This window comes from Gorilla gorilla, chromosome 6 (genome assembly GCF_029281585.2).
Source record: "Gorilla gorilla gorilla isolate KB3781 chromosome 6, NHGRI_mGorGor1-v2.1_pri, whole genome shotgun sequence".
NCBI classification, from domain to species: domain Eukaryota; kingdom Metazoa; phylum Chordata; class Mammalia; order Primates; family Hominidae; genus Gorilla; species Gorilla gorilla.
The window spans coordinates 74,927,837-74,955,807 of NC_073230.2; the positions used below are offsets into that span (position 1 = coordinate 74,927,837).

General features: G+C 45.4%; 2 non-coding genes and 2 pseudogenes across 2 annotated transcripts; 3 read left to right on the forward strand and 1 right to left on the reverse strand.

Annotated features, from left to right (window-relative positions):
• The first annotated feature begins 1,940 nt into the window (after window positions 1-1,940).
• On the forward strand, window positions 1,941-16,240 carry LOC129523899 (T-complex protein 1 subunit zeta-like; annotated as a pseudogene).
• LOC129523944 (small nucleolar RNA SNORA22) lies at window positions 7,536-7,669 on the forward strand. Its single transcript, XR_008667578.1, has one exon. It is a non-coding gene; the product is annotated as a small nucleolar RNA SNORA22 (small nucleolar RNA).
• Window positions 12,076-12,210, forward strand: LOC129523942 (small nucleolar RNA SNORA15). Its single transcript, XR_008667576.1, has one exon. It is a non-coding gene; the product is annotated as a small nucleolar RNA SNORA15 (small nucleolar RNA).
• A 4,514-nt stretch (window positions 16,241-20,754) lies between the features above and the next one.
• On the reverse strand, window positions 20,755-24,442 carry LOC129523664 (nuclear protein 2-like; annotated as a pseudogene).
• Between the last annotated feature and the right edge of the window lie 3,529 nt (window positions 24,443-27,971).

The following is a 27,971-nucleotide window of genomic DNA, read 5'->3' on the forward strand; positions in this document are numbered from 1 at the left end:
TTTTGCTTTAAGTTCGGAGATACATGTGCAGAATATGCAGTTTTGTTACATAGGTATACACATGCCATGGTGATTTGCTGCACCCATCAACCCATCCTCTAGGTTTTAAACCCTGCTTGCATTAGGTATTTGTCCTAATGCTCTCCCTCCCCTTGATCCCCACCCCCTGACAGACCCCAGTGTGTGATGTTCCCCTCCCAGTATAGACCCATGGGGAATGTTTCAAAAGTGAGAACTTCTTATACATGTTATTTAAAATGTTTTTCCCCCTATCAAGAACTCCTATTTATGTATTTAAAATACTTCCATCATGTCATCTGGGCAACAAGTCTCGCTCTTGTCGCCCAGGCTGGAGTGCAATGGCGTGATCTTGGCTCACTGCAACCTCCAACTCCCGGGCTCAAGCGATTCTCCTGCCTCAGCCTCCTGAATAGCTGGGATTACAGGTGGCCGCCACCATGCCTGGCTAATTTTTGTATTTTCAGTAGAGACAGGTTTCACCACGTTGGCCAGGCTGGTCTGGAACTCCTGACCTCAGGTGACCCACCCACCTCAGCCTCCCAAAGTGCTGGGATTATAGGTGTGAACCACCATGCCCAGCTTTTTTTTTTTTTTTTTTGAGAAAGAGTCTCGCTCTGTTACCCAGGCTGGAGTGCAGAAACATGATCTTGGCTCACTGCAACCTCTGTCTCCAGAATTCAAACGATTCTCCTGCCTCAGCCTCCCAAGTAGCTGGGATTACAGGCGTGCGCCACCACACCCGGCTAACTTTTTATATTTTTGGTAGAGACAAGGTTTCACCATGTTGGCCAGGCTGGTCTTGAACTCCTGACCTCAAATCAAATCATCTGCCTGCCTCAGCCTCGCAAAGTGCTGGGATTACAGATCTGAGCCACTGGGCCTGGACTTTTTTTTTTTTTTTTTTTGAGACACAGTCTAGCTCTGTCACCCAGGCTAGAGTGCAGTGGCATGATCTTGGCTCACTGCAACCTCTCCTTCCCAAGTTCATGCAATTCTCATGCTTCAGCCTCCGAGTAGCTTGGATCACAGATGCACACCACCATGCCAGGCTAATTTTTGTATTTGTACAGAGACAGTGTTTCACCTTGTTGGTCTTGCTGATGTTTGTATTTTTACAGAGACAGGGTTTCACCATGTTGGCCAGGATGATCTTGACCTCCTGACCTCAAGTGATCCGCTGGCCTCGGCCTCCCAAAGTGCTGGGATTACAAGTGTGGGCCACCACGCCTGGTCTCCTCATAACATTTTTAACAGCAGTTATAATAAATCTGCATGCACACCATGTAATGCCTATGGAACTAATAACTAGTCTTCTATTGTGCAGTGCTTCTAGTCACATATATAGATGTTTTTCTGATTCTCAAATACACAAATCCTCCTAAAAGCATCATATACCGATATTCACTGCAGCCTGAATAGCAGATTGGGAACAACTTAAACATCAGTCAGTAGGTGACCGGTTAGTTGTATCATTCTTTTTGAGACAGGCTGCAGTGCAGTGGCAATATCATAGCTGACATAGCTGACTGCAACCTCCGCCTCGTAGATTCTGGCGATCCTCCCACCTCAGCCTCTCGAGTAGCTGGGACCATGGGCATGCACCACCACGCCCGGCTAATTTTTGTACTTTCTGTATAGATGGGGTCTCACTACATTGCCCAGGCTGGTCTTGAACTCCTAGGCACAACTGATCCACCTGCCTCGGCCTCCCAAAGTGTCGGGATTACAGTCGTTGAGTCACCGTGCCCCGGCTCCTAGTTGTGTAATTCTTACGAAGAACATCACGCAGCTGTTAATGAGGACTTCCCATTAGTCTTGATATGGCACACTCTCCAAGACATTTTTTTGTGTCTTGGAGACACAAAAACACATTTTTTTGTGTTATACTTTTTGTTAAAGTATAACACACCCTACAGTGTGTATTAGGAATTGCCATTTGTGTGGGGAAATGATTATATTCACATATAAGTTTATAAATTCAGAAAGCATTCCGAAAATTCATCGAGTATCCAGGGGTAACTGTGCTTGTCTCTAGTGTTGAACTAGTGGCGGGAGGAAGATTTGATTTCCACCACATGCCCTTTGGTGCCTTTTGAATTCAGAACAATTTCCGTTATCTATTAAAAATAAAATACTGGCCGGGCACGGTGGCTGACGCCTGTAATCCCAGCACTTTGGGAGGCCGAGACGGGAGGATCACTTGAGCTCAGCAGTATCACTTGAGCTCAGGAATCTGAGACCACCCTGGGCAACATGGTGAGGCCGTGTGTCTATAAAAAGAAAAAATAAAATATCACGTGTTACTGAATCCCTGGAATTTGGCGGGCACTGGATACTGTAAACAATTGTGGAGCTCTTTGGAAATTTACCTTAAAAGGGAGTCCTCTCAAAGGCTGGACACCATCACTCTACAAGGGTGAGTTTTCAAATCTACCATGGAAGCCCAGGGCCTCAGCAGCATCCTGAGTCCTAATGACGGACAGGTTATGACTCAACCCCCATCGCACCAGTCCTGCAGCTTTCTAAAGGCATCCGGCACTTTCTACCTTGCAATCTATCTTCATCTTCGCTAGTCCTTACAGCACCGCATGATTCCGGCGGAGGGTGCTTATCAGACTAGCTTGTGTGTCCCCACGGCACCTACAGCACCGTCAAGCACAGGGTCCAGAAAGCTCCAATGAAAGGCATGAAAGCAGCAAGGGAAGGAGACTGAGGAGCAAACCGCGCGAGTAGGAGCGGGAGGAGGCCCACCCTACGCCCTGTCCGGCGCGGGGCATAAGCCCTGCCTGCATCCTGAGATCCCGGGTCCGCAAACTTGGGCCCCACTGAGCTGCAACGCCAGAACCCATAAGCACTTACTGCCAGGAACAGGCTACTCCCGTGCGCTATAGCGTCGCGGCCGCGGGGCGAGGGGTGGGACCGCAGGCACCGTGCAGCCGCGGACCAATGAGCGGGCGCCGGACAGCCCATGGCCCAATAGCGGCGGCGCGGGCACGCTAGGGCGGGCCGGGCGCGCCGACTTTTCCGGAAGATCCGGATAGTTCATCCCGGCCACGGCGCGCCGGCTCTGGGCTCTCCGCGTGCCGCATCGCTTTCTTTTCTTCCTCTGGAGCAGCTATGGCGGCGGCGAAGACCCTGAACCCCAAGGCCAAGGTGGCCGGAGCGCAGGCGGCGCTGGCGTTCAGCATTAGCGGGGCGCGGGGTCTGCAGGACGTGCTGAGGACCAACCTGGGGCCCAAAGGGACCATAAAGATGTAAGGTGGGGCTGGCGGGAGGGCTGGGTGGGCACCGCGCGCCGTGCGCACCTGGCGGGCCCAAGACCGCAGACGGGAGCCCGCTGCCTCGGGGCTCCGCAGCCACCCTTCCTCGCGTCCTCCCGGGCCGGTCCTGTTCCCTGCTAAGCCCCACCGTTGCGGCCGTTTCTTCCTGCGTCGATGCCGTCTCCATGGAGAAAAAAGCGGCTCTAGTGTGCGGCGTTCCCTGCCTTCTTGGGCTTCCAGACACCCTGAGGGCTCTACACAATCTCTGCGGGGACGGGGTGGGCACTACACTTGTCCTCCAGCCTGCGGGAGATAACTAGCTCCATATTCTCGGTTCCCTAAGATCGGGGAAAAGCCCGTTTTCTAATGGGACTTTTTAATTTAGTTTTCGTTGATAACTAGCTCCATATCCCTGGCTCCCTAAGATCTGGGAAAAGTCCTTTTTTGTTGTTTGTTTTGCTTTTTTTTTTTTTTTTTTTTTGAGACAGAGTCTCGCTCTGTCACCCAGGCTGGAGTGCAGTGGCGCGATCTCGGCTCACTGCAAGCTCCGCCTCCCGGGTTCATGTCTTTCTCCTGCCTCTGTCTCACGAGTAGCTGGGACTACAGGCGCCCGTCACCACGCCCAGCTTGCTTTATTTATTTATTTATTTATTTATTTATTTATTCTGTATTTTTAGTAGAGATGGGGTTTCACCGTGTTAGCCAGGATGGTCTCGATATCCTGACCTCGAGATCCACCCGCCTCGGCCTCCCGAAGTGCTGGGATTACAGGCGTGAGCCACCGCACCCGGCTGGAAAAGCCCATTTTCTAATGGGACTTTTTAATTTAGTTTTCGTTTTAATTTCGTTTTTGTCACAATTTGATTGATTTCTGTCCCTTAAACAGTCTTGTTTCTGGCGCTGGAGACATCAAGCTTACTAAAGACACAGGAGTTGACGATCAGCCCTGGCCAACATGGTGAAACTCGGTCTCTACTAAAAATACAAAAATTAGCCGGGCACGGTCCTGCACAGTGCGCTGCTTCACGAAATGGTGAGAGGTGCTCTGCTAGGTCAGAAATGTCTTGATTTTCCGTAGAACTTTTGCTTTGTAGAAAGATTTGCAATGTCCATTCTCAAGGTAGGAGAACATTCAGAAGTGACATGTAACAGTGACAGTAATAGTACTGACTGTGCCTGGAGTCTGACAGCCCTGTCTTTGAATCCCTGCTTTTTTGCCATTCACAATCTGGGCTAAAGGACTGTAATTGTACATTAATTATAATAAAATTTGAAAAATTAAGGGTGGTTGACACAATCACATGGGCAAAATGCATGAGGATGGTTTTTCTCTTTATGGGTTTTTTTTTTTTTTTTTTTAAGACAGAATCTCACTCTGTCGCCCAGCCTGGAGTCCAGTGGTTCACTGCAACCTCCGCCTCCTGGGTTCAAGTGATTCTCCTGTCTCAGCCTCCCAAGTAGCTGGGATTACAGGCTTGCTCCACCATGCCCAGCTAATTTTTGTATTTTTTGTAGAGATGGTATTTCACCATGTTGGCCAGGCCAGTCTTGAACTCATGACTTCAGGTGATCCACCTGAGTCAGCCTCCCAAAGTGCTGGGATTACCAGGCCTGAGCCACAGCATCTGGCCGGTTTTTCTCTTTTTAAAACAGCAATTTCTCTGTTATGTCTCATCTCCATCTCCAACTGGAGGGGAGAGAAATCTCTTTGCTTTAACATTTTTAAAGTCTTAGGGATGGAGAATATGAGATTATTGAAGGGAGCATGCGTTTTACTCATCCCTAAATTCCCAAAACTTAACAGTTCAAATCCAAGAAAGGGAAATGATTTCCTGCTGATTTGAGTTCAGAATAATCAGGGTTTTGCTAGTAGTATACCATGCTATCAACATCCAGATGAAATATCTTTAATAAAGACTTGCTAATCTAGGAGGTGTTTTTGTTTTTACTGGGTTCAGTGGTGGCCCGTGTTAGCAGAAAAGTGGAGCCACGGTTAAACTTGACGTCGGAATTGTTTTGGGGCTGGGTGCGGTGGCTCATTCTTGTAATCTCAGCACTTTGGAAGGCCAAGGTAGGTGGATCACTTGAGGCCAGGAGTTCACGATCAGCCGTGGCCAACATGGTGAAACTCCGTCTCTACTGAAAATACAAAAATTAGCCAGGCATGGTTCTATATGCCTGTAGTCCCAGCTACTCCAGAGGCTGAGGCAGGAGAATCGATTGCTTGAACCTGGGAGGCTGAGGTTTCAGTGAGCCAAGATTGTGCCACTGCACTCTCCAGCCTAGGTGACAGAGTGAGACTGTCACCAAAAAAAAAAAAAAAATTTATTTGGGTTTTAGTGTGTGAGAAATACAGCATAAGTAGAGAGAAGCACATAGAACATTTACAATTTAGGAAATAATTATAAAGTGGACACACACAACCACTATTGTAGTTAAGAAATAAATTGTTGCTACCACCTCAGAAGTCCCCTCCCACTGGAACTTCTCTCCAGTCTCCAGAAGTCTGTTTTTCAGTTTTCTTTGAAAAAATTACAAACCTACGAAAATAATGATTATATTGTGTGTGCCCTTTACCTAGATTCACCAATTGTTTACATGTTGCTCCATTTCTTTTCTATTTTTCCTCTGAATCATTTGAAGGTAAGCTGCAGACATGTCATTTTACCTCTAAAATACAATTTTTTTCCGCTTTTTTTTTTTTTTTTTTAAGAGACAGGATTTTGCCATGTAGCCCAGGCTGGTTTCGAATTCCTGAGTTCAAGGGATCCATCTGCTGTGGCCTCCCAAAGTGCTGGGATTACAGGCATGAGCTAACGCACCTGACCTTTCCTTTTAAATTATTTGGCCATTGCAGAGTAACAGTGGAGGCTGCTGAGCTTTCATTTTAGGAGATACCTGGCTTATTCTCACTAGAGCCCTACACTTGCCTAAAGAGGCAAGGATGTAAAATTATCCATTACTGTTAACTGTTAGCTGTCATCCTGAGTAAACTTCTACTGAGCCTCAAGCTTCCTCATCTGTAAAGTAGAGATAACCTGGGAAATAAATTACACATGAAAATGTTTCCATCATTATAATTGCATGTGCATGATAGCTAATTGTGACTTTTTAATCTTAGTAATTTGTAGCCAAACACTTGGGTAGCTTTTTCAAGTAGATAGTACTTAAAGAGGTCCTTCATGCATTTTATTTGTGGTATTTTTAGACTGTTTCATATTGTTTTAAGTGATTCATTCTTTTTCTACTTTCAGCAAATTCAACACCCAACAGCTTCCTTATAGCAAAGGTAGCAACAGCCCAGGATGATATAACTGGTGATGGTATGACTTCCAATGTCCTAATCATTGGAGAGCTGCTGAAACAGGCAGATCTCTACATTTCTGAAGTATGCACAACTTTTTTTTGTTTTGTTTTTTTGAGATGGGATTTCACTCTTGTTGCCCAGGCTGGAGTGCAATGGCATCTCGGCTCACTGCAACGTCTGTCTCCTGGGTTCAAGCAATTCCCAGCCTCAGCCTCCTGAGTAGCTAGGATTACAGGCATGCGCCACCACGCCCGGCTAATTTTGTATTTTTCGCAGAGACGGGGTTTCTCCACGTTGGTCAGGCTGGTCTCAAACTCCTGACCTCAGGTGATCCACCCATCTTGGCCTCCCAAAGTGCTGGGATTAAAGGCGTGAGCCACCGCGCCTGGCACACAACTCTTGTTTCTGTAATATATTATTGTATATAGGACGTGTCAGATACTTATTTATACAAATTGATGTGTTAATACTAGCGGAGGCCATACAGTAGAATTAGGGGGCTTAAATCTGGCTCTTTGTCTTGGTCTAAAACAAATTTGTTGTGAGCTTGGACAGGTTATGGAACCTTTTTTGGCCTGAAAATAATTTTGTAATCAAGTTGAATTGCCTATGTGATTTGTATCTGTCTTTAGATTAATAATTGAGATTTTAAAATGGGATGTTTAGGACTAGGCATATTTATTTGTTAGGAAAAAGACAACCAAAAGCTTACATTTAGATAAATTCCACTTTTTTTAGCCCTGACTAGTTCCAAGGTTTAAAACAAACCTCAGTGACTACGAATCTATTGTCAGAATTTTCGGGTAAAAGAGAGCAGATAGTCTTTATTTATTTTTATTAGTAAATGATGTGAATTAGTTTGAGATTACCTATAGAAAAGATAGAATAATGCTACTATCTGTGAGTTGTTGGGACACAGTGTCGGTTTTGACATGATTCGGAGTGGTTTGCACAGTGAACACCCAAGTGTGCTTTATAGTTCCCTTGGCTTTGACCCTGTGCTAGAGCATTGCCTGCTCTTCTCCTCTGCATTGAAAGGAATATTTATCCTTTTAAATGTATTCAGAAAGCCAGCACATTATATTACCTCGTGTTCAAAGATATGATGATCAGAATATCCCTCCAAGAATTATCTGAACTTTATCATGAACTATAGTTGCACCTAATTGAAGATGCAAGTGTTATTATGTGTGTATTGTAGGGCCTTCATCCCAGAATAATCACTGAAGGATTTGAAGCTGTGAAGGAAAAGGCCCTTCATTTTTTGGAAGAAGTCAAAGTAAGCAGAGAGATGGACAAGGAAACACTTAAAGATGTGGCCAGGGCATCTCTTTGTACTAAAGTTCATGCTGAACTTGCAGATGTCTTAACAGAGGTATGTATTAAATTTTGCCTGTGTCTGGTATGGTACACCTATATAGAAAATCTCTGATAGTAGAAACGTGAATATAATTACCAATTTCAATCACAAGGTGCTATGTAGGTTCATTTTTGTGGCAGTGATACCTAATCTGTGTCTCTAAAAAGTAAAATGAGGAAATTCAAATAATAGTATACCTAACCGGGTTTTAAAAGTAAAATTGGAGCTTTCATTAAAAGGTTTATAAAGTGGAGATTTTGTTATTAGAAAGCTTCCAGTTATCAGTATTTTTAATGAAACACCAGGAGGAATGTTAATGTTAAGGAATGTTAATGTTTGGGAATTACAGATTGAGATTTCAGAAATGTAACAGCTGTTCATATATAATGTATTCTATCTGCTTATAGAAAAATACAAATCAGTGTAGAGATTGTAAAATGAAGAAACTGTCTACTTTAGCCTTCTGAAAAGCAACATGTTTCTGCTGCTGCAAATTGAATTTACTTAATGGTTATCCTTCTCCTATTGCAGGCTGTAGTGGGCTCCATTTTGGCCATTAAAAGAAAAGATGAACCTATTGATCTCTTCATGATTTTGTGATCATTGACAAGAAACATAAATCTGAAACTGATACAAGGTAGGTGGTAGAAGACTATGAAATACTAATGGTCGGGCCTGGTGGCTCAGGCATGTAATCCCAGCACTTTGGGAAGCCGAGGTGGGTAGATCACCTGAGGTCAGGAGTTCGAGACCACCCTGGCCAACATGGGGAAACCCCGTCTCTACTAAAATTACAAAAATTACCCAGGCATGGTGGCGGGTGCATGTAATCCCAGCTACTTGGGAGGCTGAGGCAGAAGAATTGCTTGAAACTGGGAGGCGGAGGTTGCAGTGAGCCAAGACCACACCATTGCCCTCCAGCCTGGGTGATAAGAGCAAAACTCCATCTCAAAAAAAAAAAAAAAAAAAAAACTAATAAAGTGTGTTTTGAAATTTAGGGGTGCTTTGTACAATATATATTGTTAGCAAAATTTTTAATATATTTGGATATAAAATATTGTATATTTACCTGAAGATATCAGTTGGATGAATTGCTAGGTGAAGATATAAGTTGGATAAATTGCTAGGTGAAGATTGTTTTCACTTTTAGTAATATTTTCTCCTGAAATAAGGTGAACGTTATGTTGTATTTATGGGTAGAATTATTCCGAAAGGTGAACAACATCAGTCATTTGGTGTTTATTGAATTGCTAGGTTCAAAGCATAATGAGAAGCAGTAGAGGAATTAAAAAAAATTTTTTTTCTAAAGACTTAGTTAGAAAACATGTATATGTTCGTTTCTCCTTTCTTTTTGTGGAGAATGGAGTCTCCTTATGTTGCATAGCCTGGTTTTGAATTCCTGGGATTAAGGCGTCCTCTCACCTTTGCCTCCCCAAGTGCTGGCATTACAGGCACTTGGCAGAAAACATGTTTTTAAAAGATATCATCACAGTTTGACAGCCTACCAGGGAGACTATCTCTGCAGACTTTTCTGTACAGCATAGGATCTTCAAGTAATTCAAGAAACAACGCTGACTGCATGAAAATTATCAGTGCCTTCTCAGTTCATTGTTTAACGTACACCCATCTGGAAATCAATAACCATAATTTTGTGTATGTTTGAACAGCTTAATCAGAGGGCTTGTTTTGGACCATGGAGCATAGCATCTTGATAGGAAGAAAAGGGTGGAGGATGCATATATCCTCATTTGTAACGTGTCATTAGAATATGAAAAAACTTAAGTTCATAGCCCCTTAACTTAAATGGAGGAGCTTCGTGTTTTAGGTGAGTTACTTTTTTGTGAAACTTCATTTCCCACTGTAAGGACAATAATCCTTAAATTGGTTTGGGAGAGTTATAGGAAACAGCCTCTGAAGATGTGCAAGGGGCAGGATTGGAGCTCAGTGAGCTGTTTGTTAAATCTTAGGACTAATCCAGTTTCAGAAGCTATTTTCTCAAAAAATAAATGTTTCCCTGCTTTCTGTAACTTTTTTTTTTTCTTAATAGAGAAGTGAATTCTGGCTTTTTTTTACAAGAGAGCAGAAAGAGAAAAACTCATAAAAGCTGAAAGAAAATTCATTGAAGATAGAGTTAAAACAAATAATAGAACTGAAAAGGAAAGTCTGGTGATTCAGATAAAGGATTTGTTATTAATCAAAAGGTGAGAATGAAAATCCAGTGTATAAACTAAATAGTATGTATCATCCTTTTTACTTTTAAGGTGAAAGATGTTTAAACTAATTTTTATTTTTGTTATAGGGAATTGACCCCTTTTCCTTAGATGCTCTTTCAAAGAAGGCATAGTCGCTCTTCACAGAGCTAAAAGGAGGAATATGGAGAGGTATGAGTAGCAGATTTATCTGAGTAATTTGACTTTTACTTATTTTCCAAATGAATTGGGATTATTTGTTTTTCCTTATACTTTACTTTTGGGTTTTCAACTGTACAATTAATTGGCATTAACTATATTCGCATTATTTTGCACCCGTCAGCACTGTCCATCTCTAGGTTTTTTTTTATCATCACAAACTGAAACTATACCCATTGAATAGTTACTCCCCATTTCTCATTCCCTCTGTGCCCTTGTAAACATTATTTTACTGTTTGTCTCTGAATTCAGTATACTTTCTCCCAAAGAGCTCACCACAATAAAAGTTTTTTTAAAAATATTATTTTATTATTTTTTTGAGACAGTCTTGCTCTGTTGTACAGTGGCATGATCGTGGTTCATTGCAACTTCTACTTCCTGGGTTCTTAGGATTCTCGTGCCTCAGCCTCCCTAGTAGCTAGGATTACGGGTGTCTGCCACCATGCCCGTTGAATTGTTTCATTTTCGTTTTGCTTTTTTGGTAGAAATGGGGTTTTGCCATGTTGGCTAGGCTGGTCTCAAACTCCTGGCCTCAAGTGATCCACCCACCTCAGCCTCCCAAAGTGTTGGGATTACAGGCGTGAGCCACCATGCCTGGCCAATAAAGAGCTCTTGTCCATCTTTAGATTTCATTTGCTGACTTGGGGAGAGTGGTTTAAATGGAGGGTTAAAAGACTGGTTTTCAGCTGGTTGATGGCAAATGAAAAGGCTTAGGTTAAAGTACATTTTAAACTGTAATTTTGTGTGTAATTCTGAAAAATTTCTTCCTAGAAATTACTGGTCTTCTCTTTGAACTTCACTGGTAACATTGCTTATTCATTTCCCTTAAAATGCTATTTCAGGCTGACTCTTGCTTGTGGTGGGGTGGCCTTGAATTCTTTTGAGGACCTAAGTCCTGACTGCTTGGGACATGCAGGACTTGTATATGAGTATACATTGGTAAGTGTATTTTCTTCCTGAGGGTAATAGAACTTTTTAGCTCATGAATTATTTTTGTTTTGTTTGAGATGGGTTCTCACTCCTGCCCGGGCTGGAGTGCAGTGGTGTGATCACAGCTCACTGCAGCCTCATCTTCCTGGGCTCAAGTGATCCTCCTGCTTCAGGCTCCTGAGCAAATGGGACCACAGACATGTGCTACCATGCCTGGCTAAATTTTTTTTGTAATTTTTGTAGAAACAGGGTCGTATTGTGTTGCCCAGGCTGGTCTTAAACTCTTGGGCTCAGGCTGTCCTTCACCCTCAGCCTCCCAAAGTGCTGAGATTACAGGCATGAGCCACTGTGCCTGGTTCATGAAGTCTTTAGCAGAAAAATTAATTGAAATTCAGGATCAGATTTTTGTTTATATACATTTTGAAGGTTTATGTGTAGTAATGGGAAACCATTTATATGTGATTTTTCAAAAAGATAATTTGGTTTGATGTGATCAAGTTTGTTCCTTATTAATATGCTGCTTGTCATTCTCTGTAAGTCCCTCTTCTCTCTTTGCACACATCGTGTTTTTGAAAATCATGTTTCTTCTACACAAAGGGAGAAGTTCACCTTTATTGAGAAGTGTAACAACCCTCGTTCTGTCACATTATTGATCAAAGGACCAAATAAGCCCACACTTAGATCAAAGATGCAGTAAGGGATGGCTTGAGGGCTGTCAAAAATGCTATTGATGATGGTAAGATCCTCACCATATTTCAATTCTATTAAATTGTTTTGCTGGTCTGAAAAGCATGGCTGAATACTGTGTTCTTTTATCAGTAGTTTACACAGCCAGACACCATGCAAAAGCAGTCTTCCCTTTAGAATGACTGATGGTATGCTAAGGTTTTTCATAGCATATCATTATTAAAGGTGAATACAAATAAATGAACTAATACTGATATGTTGAAAGAGCTGCCAGTGGCCAGTGAAGCCATTCTGGTTGGACCATTCTCCTATTTGATATGTTAGTCGCTTGTATTGTGGCTTTCACATGCAGTACTTAAATTGATGTGGTCATAGTGAATTTGTAAAAAATTAATGGCTTTCATATGTATTTTTTTTATTCATAATTAGTTCTACAGTTTTCTTAGCATTTTTCTTTTTCCCCCATCCAACAGGCTGTGTGGTTCCGGGTGCTGGTGCCGTGGAAGTGGCAATGGCAGAAGCCCTGAATAAATATAAGCTCAGTGTAAAGGGCAAGGCACAGCTTGGAGTCCAAGCATTTGCTGATGTGTTGCTCGTTATTCCCAAGGTGTGTATGCCTTAAACAGTCAATCTTCCAAAAGATTCAGCTGATCAAAACTTTTTGATAATGTAGGCTTTATTCATAATACGGATTTTGGATAAACGGGTTTGATCAGTTTTCTTCCTGACTGTAAAACATCCAAATGTATTTGGTTTCTCTGGGAGGCCTGAATAGCTGACGTTTCAGATGGCAAGAGAGAACCTGTAGCTTAATATTTGCAGTATTAGGGGTTATACTTGAGTACAAACTTGCTTTTTGTTTTGGTTTTAGCTAAACTGATATCATTGTTTTTTATTATATACTAATTTTGAAGTATAGTTTATGACTGGTGTATTGCTGCTGGGTTTGGGGTAGATGAGAGAGTTGATCAGTAACTTATGTCTGGTTATTCTCTGAAGGGAACATAAATGTTCTGTCTTCATGCAATGAGATTCTTTTTTTGTTTTGTTTTGTTTTTAAGAATTTTGAGAGTTTTGCTCTTGTTGTCCAGGCTGGAGTGCAATGGTGTGATCTCGGCCCACTGCAACCTCAGCCTCCCCAGTAGCTGGGATTACAGGCACCTGCCACCACACCCGGCTAGGTTTCTTTTGTATTTGTAGTAGAGGTGGGGTTTCACCATGTTGGCCAGACTGGTCTCATACTCCTGGCCTCAGGCGATCCACATGGCTTGGCCTCCCAAAGTGCTGGGATTACAGGCATGAGCCACTGCATCCGGCCGAGACTTTCTTTTGCTTTTTTTTTTTTTTTTTTTTTTGAGATGCAGTCTCTTGTCGCCCAGGCTGGAGTGCAGTGGCGTGATCTCGGCTCACGGCAACCTCCACCTCCCAGGTTCAAGCGATTCTCCTGCCTCAGCCTCCTGAGCAGCTGGGACTACAGGCACGTGCCACAATGCCCAGCTAATTTTTTGTATCTGTAGTAGAGACAGGGTTTCACCATGTTGGCCAGGATAGTCTCGATTTCTTGACCTTGTGATCCACCCGCCTCGGCCTTTCAGAGTGCTGGGATTACAGGTGTGAGCCACTATGCCCGGCCCTTTTTTTTTTTTAAATATCAATTCTTCCTGTTTTCTCAGGAATTAAATTTGTTTACTTTAGGTTCTTGCTCAGAATTCTGGTTTTGACCTTCAGGAAACATTAGTTAAAATTTAAGCAGAACATTCAGAATCAGGTCAGCTCGTGGGTGTGGACCTGAACACAGGTAAGAGAATGCAACTGTTTGTAGAGGAAAAACTAGATGTAGTACATGTGAGTTGAAGCCAGGAAAGATTCAAAATGGGGACCAAAAAAAAAATCTTTTGGTTTGCAATTTGACACCAGTACTATTAGGGAAGTCTGGGTTCTAAAATGGGATAAAATAGGATATTAATAAAAAATGGAATGACTAGGTATAATAATTAAGGGAGTAGAGTAGACTGAGTAATTTTGGTATAGTTTTGTTGGAGATGTTGAGTGGTGGTAGATGGTTCAGATTAATGTTGAAGGATTTTCATATTGCATTTGCCTTAAACTCAGTTCTTTGTTTCTTTTTTTTTCTTTTTTTTTTTTTTGAGACGGAGTCTTGCTCTGTTGCCCAGGCTGGAGTGCAGTGGCAAGATCTTGGCTCACTGCAACTGCTGCCTCCCAGGTTCACGCCATTCTCCTGCCTCAGCCTCCCGAGTAGCTGGGACTACAGGCACCCGCCACCACGCCTGGCTAATTTTTTGTATTTTTAGTTGAGATGGGGTTTCACCGTGTTAGCCAGGATGGTCTCGATTTCCTGACCTCGTGATCCGCCCGCCTCAGCCTCCCAAAATGCTGGGATTACAGGCGTGAAGCACCACACCCGGCCACCTTACTCAGTTTTTAATCAAGTACTATGATAAGAAAATAGATTGGGTGATTATATTCATGGGTGAAAAACAGCTAAAGATAACAAATAATGCCAGAAAAGGGGATCTAGAAATCTAATGAAATGGTGACAGCCCTGATCTTAGGCCCCTGTAACAAAACAACACAAATTAAGTACAAAGTAGGAGACAGATAACAGGTACATCCATGCAGTATGTGCAAGACCTATTGCTGTCAACATTATTATTTAATAAAAAAGATTTCTGGAATGAGGGAAATGATCAGTCCATTTTAGCCAGATTAGAGTTGCAGTGCTGTACTTTAGTATGGGTAAACAGAAATGTATCCAGAAGGAGAGAGGGGTGTTCAGGTCTTCTAAGTAGAAGTCAGACACTCCTCAAATATTGTGGACAGGGGTCATGGTTTAGAGTAGAAAATTGGGCTAACAGAGAAGCTTTGAATTCCCATAGTTAATACTGGAGGAAATGAGTCATCGGTGATAAGCAAAGCCACACACAATATTGTTGGTTCTTATTGACTGAACTTACTTTGGTTGCCTTTTAGGTGAGCCTGTGGTAGCAGCAGAAGCAGGCATTATGGGATAACGATTGTGTAAAGAAACAGCTTCTTCATTCCTGGTAAGTTTGGGAAAATGAAAACTAAACTGTTAGAGAATCATCATACTCTTTTCATTTGGTGTTTTCTGTTTAGTTGCTCATTTTCCCCCATGAATAATGTAATCAGCTGAAAGTATGGAAACTGAACTAGCCCTCTGATGTGTAGAGGGGAAGGGGGAAATTTAATTGGATGTTAACATGTGCAGCTTAGTTGGAAGTGGGAAGTTGAGTCGAATTAGGGCTCCTAATCATCTGAGCTATCTAATTTTTATCCCCCTTTCAGCACTGATTGCCACCAACATTCTCTTGGTTGATGAGATCATGTGAGCTGGAATGTCTTCTCTGAAAGGTTGAATTGAAGCTTCCTCTGTATCTGAGTCTTGAAGACTCTGCAAAGTGATCCTGAAGAATACAGCTGTGGAATTTTTGTCCAAGCTTCAAATGAGTTTCAAGGGAATTTTCCCATGTGAAAAAAGGAGAGAACACTGGCATCTGTTGAAAATTGGAAGTTCTGAAATTATAATTACAGTATTTTTTAAAAATTGCACTGAAGTGTACACAGATAAAGCAGGTCTTTCACCCAGTGAACAGGATGTTTTGCTTTAGCAGCAGTGACATAAAATTCCATGTTAAATAAGCATATATTACCTACCTTATTAAATATTCCTTGAAAAAGCAGATTTTAATGGTTTAATTTTATGTGGACATATGTTAAATTATTCAGCAGTACCCTATTGTTATCTAGTTTTAAAATTTTTATGCTAATATAAATAACGCTTAGTAATTTAAAATTTTGGAAGCATCCCGTTAGTGTAAATTTCTGAGTAAATTTATTGATCAGTTGGACTTTTCATGCTTTTGAAATAGCTTTGCTAAAATGCTCCCCCTACAAAGTTGTAGGAAATGGGAAGAGGAGTAAACTAGAGGCAAGGGAGTTGAGAGAGCTGGAAGGCATGGTGGCTAAGGGCTACGGTTATCAGGTGAAATTTGAGATTTGTAGGTTGACTATATTTTCAAGCTTCTGAACTTTTGCTTATGCAAAATATTCATCCCAAAGCCTGTAGCGTCACAGTTTCCTCACCCAAATTACTATGTTTCCACAAGATTTATATAGTTGGTCTATCTCTGTGGTCCTTGAAAGTGAAGTTGGTGTTACTAGGCTGTGGGTTTTGGGGGCTCAGCAGTGACCTGGAGTGTGCAAATAAATGTTAAGTTGAAACCTCCTTTGTGGTCTTGCAATGGTTTGACACACACAAGCAATCTTAAAGGGAATGAAAGCTGTCCAAAGGTTCAAAAAGTAGTGAAGGGGCCTCTAGGGACCCTCAACCTGCTTTTCCTTACTTCCCTGGGCAGCCCTGCAGGTGGTATGGCCAGTCCTACACCTCGCGTCCGTCAGTTTCCCCCGCTGAACCGGTGGGTGAGGGGCGGTGGTGGAGCAGCATGCGCATGTGTGGAGGAGGCGACTGCCACAGTGGTGCGTGAGAGCGGATGAGCAGCGGGGCCGTGGGTGTGCGCGGCATGGCGCGCCAGTCCTGATGCCAGCATGGGTTGTTCATCACCGCTGCTGTCCCTGCTGTCGCTCCTGGTTGGTGCGTGGCTCAAGCTAGGTCACTGAACCGCCGGCCACGCCGGGGGCACTGGGAAAGGGGATGGGGCCCTCCGCCCTGGCGGGAGAGAGCCTGAGGCCCCTCTGCCTGCTTCCAGGATGCGCCTGCAGCCGCTGGCTGGGGAGGTCGCTCTCGGTGCGCAGGGTGCCTCACCACCTTGTGCTTTCAACTTCTTGCTCTGGAATCTTTCAAACTTATAAAAGGGAAAGAGGCCGGGCACGGTGGCTCATGCCTATAATCCCAGCACTTTGGGAGGCCGAGACGTGTGGATCACTTGAGGTTAGGAGTTGGAGACCAGCCTGGCCAACATGGTGAAACCCCGTCTCCACAAAAATACAAAAAATTAGACGGGCGTGGTGGCGTAGGCCTGTAATCCCAGCTACTCAGGAGGCTGAGGCAGGAGAATCGCTTGAAGCCAGGGGGCGGAGGCTGCAGTGAGCCGAGATTGTGCCACTGCACTCCAGCCTAGGAAATAGAGCGAGACTTCATCTCAAAAAAAAAAAAGGGAAAGAGGAGAATGTAACGAGGAACGACCCCTGCCCTCACGTACTCGTGGGCCAGCTTAAAGAGCTGCCAGTTTGTGGCCAGTCCTGCTCCTGTGGAATCGCACTCTCCCCGTCTCCTGGAGCCATTTTGAAGTGGGTCCAGACATATCCCATTTTATTCTAAACCTTCAGCTGGAATAGTCAAAAGAAGTTACGAAAAAATAATTACCCTTTCTCAACTAAAAAACTGGCAGTGCTGCTTAATAATATATCCAATCTGTTCAAATTCATCTATTATCCCATAAAGGGTTTTTAACGTTTGCTGGCTGAATTAGGGACAAAATAAAGCTCATACATTGCAATTGTATGTTATTTCTTAATTCCGATTCAATCTGATTATTTCCCTACTTACTCCTTTTATTTATTTGTTTTTTTGGTGGGGCGGGGGGGCAAGGTCTCACCGTGTTGCCCAGGCTGGAGTGCAGTGGTGCCATCATAGCTCACTGTGGCCTCAAGCAATCCCTGCCTCAGCTTCCCAAAGTGCTGGGATTACAGGCCTGAGACACCATGCCAGGATGATCCGTTTTTTCCCCTTGGTGATATATTTGTTGAAGAAACAAAATAGGCTGGGCGCGGTGGCTCAAGCCTGTCATCCCAGCACTTTGAGAGGCCAAGGCAGGCGGATCACAAGGTCAGGAGTTCAAGACCAGCCTGGCCAATATGGTGAAACCCCATCTCTACTAAAAATACAAAAAATTAGCTGGGCGTGGTGGCACGCACCTGTAGTCTTAGCTACTCAGGAGGCTGAGGCAGAAGAATCGCTTAAACCCGGGAGACAGAGGTTGCGGTGAACTGAGATCACGCCACTGCACTCCGGCCTGCGCAACACGGCAAGGCTCTGCCTCAAAAAAAAAAACAAAAAGAAAGAAAAAGAAAATGGATGAAATCAGTGTGAATGTGTCAGAATAAGAGAGCCAAAGACAGGATCTTGAGGAACATCAAAAGACCAGGAATCTGCCTTGAAAGAAGTTACAGTGCTTAGACATCCTTTCTTGGAAAGACACTGAAGTGGTGCATCAAGCTGAAGAAGTGTGGCCTACTGGAAACAGTACCGTAAAGAGACCCGAATCTAGTCCTGTCACCTACTAACCAGCTCTTTAAGTCATATTTCTTTTTTGGGTCTTGGTTTCCTCCTGTGGAATAAGGAGTTTGAAGCACAGACCCTTTTTTATTTATTTTGAGACAGAGTCTCACTCTGTCCCCCAAGCTGGAGTGCAGTGGCACAATCTTGGCTCACTATAACCTCCGCCTCCCAGGTTCAAGTGATTCTCCTGCCTCAGCCTCCCAAGTAGCTGGGATTACTGGTGTGCACCATCATGCCTGGCTTTTTTTTTTTTTGGAGATGGAGTCTCGAGTCTCGCTCTGTTGCCCAGGCTGGAGTGCAGTGGCGCAATCTTAGCTCACTGCAAGCTCCACCTTCTGGGTTCATGCCATTCTCCTGCCTCAGCCTCCCGAGTAGCTGGGACTACGGGTGCCCGCCACCACATCCGGCTAATTTTTTTGTAGTTTTTAGTAGAGACGGGGTTTCACCTTGTTAGCCAGGATGGTCTTGATCTCCTGACCTCGTGATCCACCCACCTCGGCCTCCCAAAGTGCTGGGATTACAGGTGTGAGCCACCGCACCCAGCCTAATTTTTGTATTTTTAATAGAGACGGGGTTTTGCCATGTTGGCCAGGCTGGTCTCTAACTCTTGACCTCAGGTGATCTGCCCACCTCTGCCTCCCAAAGTGCTGGGATTCCAGACGTGAGCCACCATGCCTGGCCGGTCCTTTTTAATTCTATGATTTTTCTGAGGCATTCAAACAAGTCTAAAGGTGCTCATTTAACTATATGGCGATAATCATTGCGCATTTATGGCAGGGGCCAGGGATATACTGTCAAAAATATATATGTATTATATACTTCCCTTCTGGAGCATATAATGGTGAGAATCACCAAGAACTGATAAGAGTTCAGTAAATGGAGAGGAAGAGGCAGAGAAACAGCATGAGCAGAAGGATGGGTAGAAAGTGCTAGATGTATTTTACGGTAGAGTGTCTAAATTCGCCTAGCTGGGGCAAGGGTTTGTGTAGAGGAAGAAAGAGGTAAGTGCAAATCTATCATGTGCGCAACATTTCACCCATGCTATTTTATTACTATCTTTTTATTTTTTATTTTTTGAGACAGGGTCTCACTCTGTCACCCAGGCTGGAGTGCAGTGACATGATCATAGCTCACCGTAACCTTGAACTCCTGGGCTCAAGCAATCCTCCTGCCTTAGCTTCTGCACCCTGTCTCTGAGCCATTGCACCTGGTTCCGTGTTACTTTAATTGATACAGCTACTACCTAAGAGATAGTGAGATATTATCCCCATTTTTCATACTTATTTGTTTTTCTTTTATGAACAAGCTACAGTTGTCCATAGGTATCCTCATTTTTCAGATGAAGAAATTGAATCTCAGCCGGGCGTGTTGGCTCACACCTGTAATTCCAGCACTTTGGGAGGCTGAGGTGGAAGGATCACTTGATCTCAGGAGTTTGAGACCAGCCTGGGCAACATAACAAAACCCCATCTCTACAAAAAATACAAAAATTAGCCAGGCGTGGTGGTGCACAGTTGTGGTCCCAGCTACTCAGGAGGCTGAGGTGGGAGGATTGCTTGAGCCCACAGGGGCAGAGGCTGTAGTGAGCCAAGACTGCACTCCAGCCTGGGTGACAGAGTGAGATCCTGTCACAAAAAAAAAAAGAAAAAAGAAAAGAAATTGTATCTCAGATTAAGAAATTTGCCCCTCCCCCTCCCCCTCCCCCTCCTCTCCCTCTCTTTCCACGGTCTCCCTCTCATGCCGAGCCGAAGCTGGACTGTGCTGCTGCCATCTCGGCTCACTGCAACCTCCCTGCCTTATTCTCCTGCCTCAGCCTGCCGAGTGCCTGCGATTGCAGGCACGTGCCACCACGCCTCACTGGTTTTCGTATTTTTTTGGTGGAGATGGGGTTTTGCTGTGTTGGCCGGGCTGGTCTCCAGCTCCTAACCGCGAGTGATCCGCCAGCCTCGGCCTCCCGAGGTGCCGGGATTGCAGACAGAGTCTCGTTCACTCAGTGCTCAATGGTGCCCAGGCTGGAGTGCAGTGGCCTGATCTCGGCTAGCTACAACCTCCACCTCCCAGCCGCCTGCCTTGGCCCCCCAAAGTGCCGAGATTGCAGCCTCTGCCCGGCCGCCACCCCATCTGGGAAGTGAGGAGCGTCTCTGCCTGGCCACCCATCGTCTGGGATGTGAGGAGCCCCTCTGCCTGGCTGCCCAGTCTGGAAAGTGAGGAGCCTCTCTGCCCGGCTGCCATCGCACCTAGGAAGTGAGGAGCGCCTCTTCCCGGCCGCCATCCCATCTAGGAAGTGAGGAGCGTCTCTGCCCGGCCGCTCATCGTCTGAGATGTGGGGAGCACCTCTGCCCCGCCGCCCCGTCTGGGATGTGAGGAGCGCCTTGGCCCGGCCGCGACCCCGTCTGGGAGGTGAGGAGCATCTCTGCCCGGCCGCCCCGTCTGAGAAGTGAGGAGACCCTCCGCCTGGCAACCGCCCCGTCTGAGAAGTGAGGAGCCCCTCTGCCCGGCAGCCGCCCCGTCTGAGAAGTGAGGAGCCCCTCCGCCCGGCTGCCACCCCGTCTGGGAAGTGAGGAGCATCTCCGCCCGGCAGCCACCCTGTCCGGGAGGGAGGTGGGGGTCAGCCCCCGCCAGGCCAGCCGCCCCGTCCGGGAGGGAGGTGGGGGGGGTCAGCCCCCCGCCCGGCCAGCTGCCCCGTCTGGGAGGGAGGTGGGGGGCTCAGCCCCCTGCCCGGCCAGCCGCCCCGCCCGGGAGGTGAGGGGCGCCTCTGCCCGGCCGCCCCTACTGGGAAGTGAGGAGCCCCTCTGCCCGGCCACCACCCCGTCTGGGAGGTGTACCCAACAGCTCATTGAGAACGGGCCATGATGACAATGGCGGTTTTGTGGAATAGAAAAGGGGGAAAGGTGGGGAAAAGATTGAGAAATCGGATGGTTGCCGTGTCTGTGTAGAAAGAAGTAGACATGGGACACTTTTCATTTTGTTCTGTACTAAGAAAAATTCTTCTGCCTTGGGATCCTGTTGATCTATGACCTTACCCCCAACCCTGTGCTCTCTGAAACATGTGCTGTGTCCACTCAGGGTTAAATGGATTAAGGGCGGTGCAAGATGTGCTTTGTTAAACAGATGCTTGAAGGCAGCATGCTCGTTAAGAGTCATCACCACTCCCTAATCTCAAGTACCCAGGGACACAAACACTCTGCCTAGGAAAACCAGAGACCTTTGTTCACTTGTTTATCTGCTGACCTTCCCTCCACTATTGTCCTATGACCCTGCCAAATCCCCCTCTGCGAGAAACACCCAAGAATGATCAATAAAAAAAAAAAAAAAGAAAGAAAGAAATTTGCCTAAGGTTTCCCATCAAACTAAGTGGCAGAACAAGAATGTGAAGGCAAACAAAACGCAAAAGGAATTTAAAGCCAGATTTTTAAGCCTCCACATTTTTTGTTTTGTTTTGTCATACCGTCATGAGTATTGCATACAATCCAAATATTACCACTTGTTTTATATATATGCATGTATTACCAATATCTCTCCTTTTTATCTGCAGGAAATGGACAGGCTACTAGCATGGTCCCACTGCCAGGTGGGAGATTCCTGATGGGAACAAATTCTCCAGATGGCAGAGATGGTGAAGGCCCTGTGTGGGAGGCGACAGTGAAACCCTATGCTATCGACACATTTCCTGCCACCAACAAAGATTTCAGGTACATCAGATGTTCTTCCAGGAGGAATGAAGGCCCTCTCTAATCTCATTCTTTTTTCCTTTCTTTTTTTTAGACTGAGTCTCACTCTGTCACCCAGGCGCTGGAGTGCAGTGGCGCACTTTCGCTCACTGCAACCTCTGCCTCCCGGGTTCAAGCAACTCTCTTGCCTCAGCCTCCCAAGTAGCTGGGATTAGAGGTGCCCACCACCACACCCACCTAATTTTTGTATTTTTAGTAGAGACGGGGTTTCACCATATTGGCCAGGCTGGTCTCGAACTCCTGACCTTGTGATCCACTTGCCTCGGCCTCCCAAAGTGTTGGGGTTACAGGTGTGAGCCACTGCGCCTGGCCTAATTCTTAATATTTAAAGGGAAACTAACTTTTTCACTGTCACGTGTCATCTTTGCACTGTACTATAGGATAAGTGTTATCTATGTTATTCAGATGAAGAATCTGAAATCCAAACAAATTTGACTGACTCTGTCAGTCAGTGGATGAGCTTGGCCTGGAACTGAAATCCCTGGGCTCTTGAGCCAGTCTGTGCATTTTCCATTACACTGGGCATAGCACTGAGAAATATAAGCAAATGCCAGTCACTCAACAGAACCCTCTTCTACATGCGGAAAGGGATTGGGAGAAGGGACATCATAGTAGAGAGTCCCTTAAATTCCCCTTATAGGCCAGGTGTGGTGGCTCACACCTGCAACGTGAGCTTCCTTTAGGAACCGGATTGCTTGAGCTCAGGAGTCTAAGACCAGCCTGGCAACATAGGGAGACCCTATCTCTGCTAAAATAAATAAGTATATAAATATACATATTATATATATAAATGTATATATAACAATCCATCTTACCCTGACAATCTGCCTGCTGAAACTTCTAAACCATACCAAACTATATGAATTTATTTTTATTATTATTATTATTTTTTGAGACAGGGTCTGGCTCATCACCCAGGCTGAAGTTCAGTGGTATGATCTCAGCTCAATACAGCCTCTGCCTCCCGGGCTCAAACCATCCTCCCACCTCAGCCTCCTGAGTAGCTCGGACTACAGGTATGCACTATAATGCCCAGCTTATTTTGTGCTTTTGATAGAGACAGGGATTTGCCCTGTTGCCCAGGCTGGTCTCGAACTCCTGGGCTCAAGCAATCCTTCTGCCTTGGCCTCCCAAAGTGCAGGGATTATAGGTGTGACCCACTATGCCTGGCCTTGAAAATCCATTTTATTTTATTTTTTTAAATTTATTTATTTTTTTGAGACGGAGTCTCACTGTCACCCAGGCTGAAGTGCAGTGGCACGGTCTTGGCTCATTGCAAACTATGCCTCCCGGGTTCACACCATTCTCCTGCCTCAGCCTTCCCAGTAGCTGGGAATACAGGCGCGCGCCATCACGCCCGGGTAATTTTTTTTTTTTTTGTATTTTCAGTAGAGACGGGGGTTCACCGTGTTAGCCAGGATGGTCTCGATCTCCTGACCTCGTGAACCGCCCGCCTCGGCCTCCCAAAGTGCTGGGATTACAGGCGTGAGCCACCATGCCCAGCCGAAAATCCATTTTATTTATTTATTTACTTATTTAGGTGTGACCCACCATGCCTCGCCTTGAAAATCTTATTTATTTATTTAGAGACGGAGTTTTGCACTTGTTGCCCAGGCTGGAGTGCAATGGCGCGATCTCGGCTCACTGCAACCTCCACCTCCTGGGTTCAAGCAATTCTCTGCCTCAGCCTCCCGAGTAGCTGGGATTACAGGCGCCCACCACCACGCCTAGCTAATTTTTGTATTTTTAGTAGAGACGGGGTTTCACCATGCTGGCCAGGCTGGTCTTCAGCTCCTGACCTGGTGATCCACCTCAGCCTCCTAAAGTGCTGGGATTACAGGTGTGAGCCACCGCACCCGGCCAGTCCCTTATATAAATTTTTAAAAAGATGTTTTCTTCGTTTCCTAGCCCCTTCTACCCACCTACAAAGTTCCAAAGGCTTTAATGCTATTGCAACGGCAGTCAGAGGTCAAGCTGGGGGGGGGTGCGGTGCAGCTCCCTAACGCGGGGCAGCCTCAAAGGGGGCCGACCCTGCCCAACACGAATGGCACCGGGCGGTGGGGGACGCTCCCGAGGTCCCCGGAACATGGCTGGGGGAAGTGTTGGGGGGTGCACATACCCAGGCTCAGCTGAGGCGAGTGCGCGGCCAGGGATGCAGCTGGCGCTGGCTGGTACTTGCGCCGGCCATTGAGGAGCTTCTGGGCGACCCTGCGCTCGTGCCTACCAGGCGCCAGCCAGTAGGTGCGCAGCGCCTGCTCCAGCAGCGTCAGGCCTTTGCTGCACGGACCCCGCAGGCCGGGAAGTCACGCAGGTGGTAGTAGTTCAGGTAGTTGTAAACTCCTCCTCATAGCTTATGGGTGGCGGCGGCTGGGCTGAAGACTGCGGACAGGACATCCCGCCCGGCCGCCTGTGGTCACCCTCCCGCGCAGGCGCGCTCCTGGAAGACCCAGCACCTGGAGTTCCGATTGGCTCTGCGTAAGGGGCGGGCCTTTGCGACATCTTGGGGGGCGCCTTCGGTGACGTCACAGGGGCGGGCCTTCTGTCACGTCACAAGGGCTCTACAGTGCCTGGAGCTGGGCAGTCTTCTCAGAGTGGAGCCTGGTAACCGCGACCTCCCCGCCAGTTCCTGTGTGTTGCTGGCTTGAAAGGGTAGTTGACAAACTCCCACCCAGCACAGTATTTATGTCGGTCAAAAATGGAAAACTATGTGTCCCGGCACGGCCCAGGAAGGAGGATTCCTTCAGGCCAAGAGCAGCCTAGCAATATGGCGCAACCCCACCTCTGTAGTCCAACCTCAGCCTCCCAGCTACTTGAACCCCAAGATTCAAGGCTCCAATGAGCTGTGATCTCACCACAGCACTCCTGCCTGCGAGACTGAGGTAAACCCTGTATAAAAAAATAAAAAAACTATCCAAGTGTACAACCGGGAGGGACTGCTTAAAGAACACATGAGGCTGCCTGGGCCGTGCTATCCCGGCACTTTGGGAGGCCGAGGCAGGAGGATGGCTTGGGTTCAGGAGTTCGAGATGCACCTGGGCAACATGACGCAACCCCGTCTCTACGAAAGATACAAAGATTAGCCAGGCGCGGTGCACGCTTGGCCTAATTTTTGTATCTTTCGTAGAGATGGGGGGGTCTTGCTATGTTGCCCGGGCCGGTCTCGAACTCCTGGGTTCAAGCGATCTTCTCACCTTGGCCTTTAAAGTTGTTGGGATTACAGGCATGAGCCACTGCACCCTCCTGGGCTAGGCTATTTAATAACATAAGAAAGTGCGGTGGCTCACGCCTGTAATCCCAACACTTTGGGAGGCCGAGGCGGGTGGATCACCTGAGGTCAGGAGTTTGAGACCATCCTTGCCAATATGGTGAAACCCAGTCTCTACAAAAAAATACAAAAATTAGGCTGGGTGCGGTGGCTCACACCTGTAATCTCAGCACTTTGGGAAGCTGAGGCGGGCCGATCACCTGAGGTTGGGAGTTCAAGACCAGCCTGACCAACATGGAGAAACCCCATCTCTACTAAAAATACAAAATTAGCCGGGCGTGGTGGTGCATGCCTGTAGTCCCAGCTACTCAGGAGGCTAAGACAGGAGAGTCTCTTGAACCCAGGAGGCGGAGGTTGCAGTGAGCCGAGAAGCATCACTGCACCCCAGTCTGGGCGACAGAGCAAGACTCCAGAGCTTGAGACCAGCCTGGGCCATGTAGTGAAACCCTGTTTATACAAAACAAACAAAAAAAGCCAGGTGTACCTGTGTCCACCTGTGGCCCCGCTACTTAAGAGGCTGAGGCAGGAGGATAACTTGAGGCCAGGAGCTGAAGGCTGCAGTGAGCTATGCTCATCCCACTGCTCTCCATCCTGAGCAATAGAATGAAACCTTGTCTCTAGATAGCTAGCTAGCTAGGTAATTGATACGTAGTTTTCTATCGGAAATCTTTTTCCTAGACTTGAACATGTTTTTCTAAAGTAGCATTCAACACATCAGCATTTTACAGTGTTATTAGTTGTTAATATGATTATGTTTTTCTGAAATACAGTATTCTTTACAAAAGCAGTTTTGTCTTTCAAAGCACATACATAGGTCCTCCAGTGAATTTGTCTGATGTTGGCGACCTTCGCTTTCTGGTGACTGAGTCAACAGTATCTGTTTCATAAATAATGTAGCCCTATTTTTTTTGAGACAGGGTCTTGCTCTGTTACCTGGGCTGGAGTGCAGTGGCATGATCTCTGCTCACCATAACTACCTCCTCCTGGGTTCAAGCGATTCTCCTGCCTCAGCTTTCTGAATAACTGGGATTACAGGCGCCACCATATCTGGCTAATATCTTTTTGTTTTTGTTTTTGAGACGGAGTTCGCTCTTGTTGCCCAGGCTAGAGTGCAATGTCGCCATCTCGGCTTACTGCAACCTCCACCTCCCGGGTTCAAGCGATTCTCCTGCCTCAGCCTCCCGAGTAGCTGGGATTACAGGCATGCACCACCACGCCTGGCTAACTTTGTATTTTTAGTAGAGACAGGGTTTCTCCATGTTGGTCAGGCTGGTCTTGAACTGCCTACCTCAGGTGACCCGGCCACCTCAGCTTCCCAAAGTGACAGGTGTGAGCCACCGCGCCCAGCCTAATTTTTGTATTTTTAGTAGAGGTGGGGTTTCACCATGTTGGCCGGGATGGTCTTGAATTCCTGACCTCAAGTGATCTGCCTGCCTTGGCCTCCTAAAGTGTTGGAATTACAGGCATAAGCCAACATGCCCTGCCAACCCTATTTCTTTAAGCATATACATTCTGCACTTGTTAAAAGTATTTGAACATAAAATTATCCAGCTTCCCTTGTTTATGTATGTTTGAATTTTGTATAAGCTTAAATATTTTTTCCAATCTAAGCTTTATTATATTCCTTTTCTTCTATATTTGTATAACTTTAGGTGGCTGTCTTTGTTGAAAGTTTTTTCTGAAAAGCCTTAAAACAATATAGCTATTGGCAGCAATTTCAGAGTTATTTGAGGGCAAGGGGAGATTTATAATGATGATTCAAATGAAGCAAACTAAAAAGTAATGAAGCAAGACAGAGGATAAAGCAGTATTCACTTGAGCACATCCCAAAAGAATAAAATTTCAAATGTAACTAGAAAAATGTATGCTGAAGATCGTGGTACAGGAATAATTATTAATATTCAAAATAGCTTTAAAGCCGCTCACCTTTTGAATGTTGGGAATTTACCAGGAGGTGGCTGTACCCTAGAATTGTTCCTTCAGTAATGACCATTTTCTTTTTCAACATGATGATGATTCTCCACCTTCTAAGAGACCAAAGACCAACGAACTACCTCAGCCACCAGTTCCAGAACCTGCCAATGATGGGCAATGGAAAGTGAGGGAGTTCAACTCTGGTAAGTTCTCAGTGAAATCCACAACATTTTCCCTCATCTTCTGGACTTTCAATGTGGCTGATGAAAGTTACAACATGCTCATCTGCAGGGGGAAGTGCTTTAGCATGTATTACTATGTTATAATCTCACCTTTGTAAAGCCAGGAGCTTTTTGAAAGTCACATTATAGACATTGTTTAAACATGGTTTGAATTTACCAAAGCATAGGACATTGTTTCATCTCATATTAATTAGTTGGCTCAAAATTAGTGCTAATGACTTAGGAATTCAATGGTTTCTCTTAGCTTTAAAACCTTCTTTATTTCAGAACTATTTCACCTGTTGGTTTTCATTTTTGCTGTGTGTCACTGCCTGCCAGCTGCTATTGTGTTAACTCCCAGTGGATCATGTGTCCTGTGAAGGGACTGAATGAGATATTAATGGCAAATTATGTTGATGATTCATATTTTGAATATAAATAGATCATTAAGCTTGTATACATTTTGAAAATAGTATGTTAATATTCTGTTGTGTCATAGTCACAATGATTGGCTACATATTGAATTTATATGTACATTAAGTTGTTGTATGTTTATGTTCTTTAACATTCTAACTTGCAACTGTATA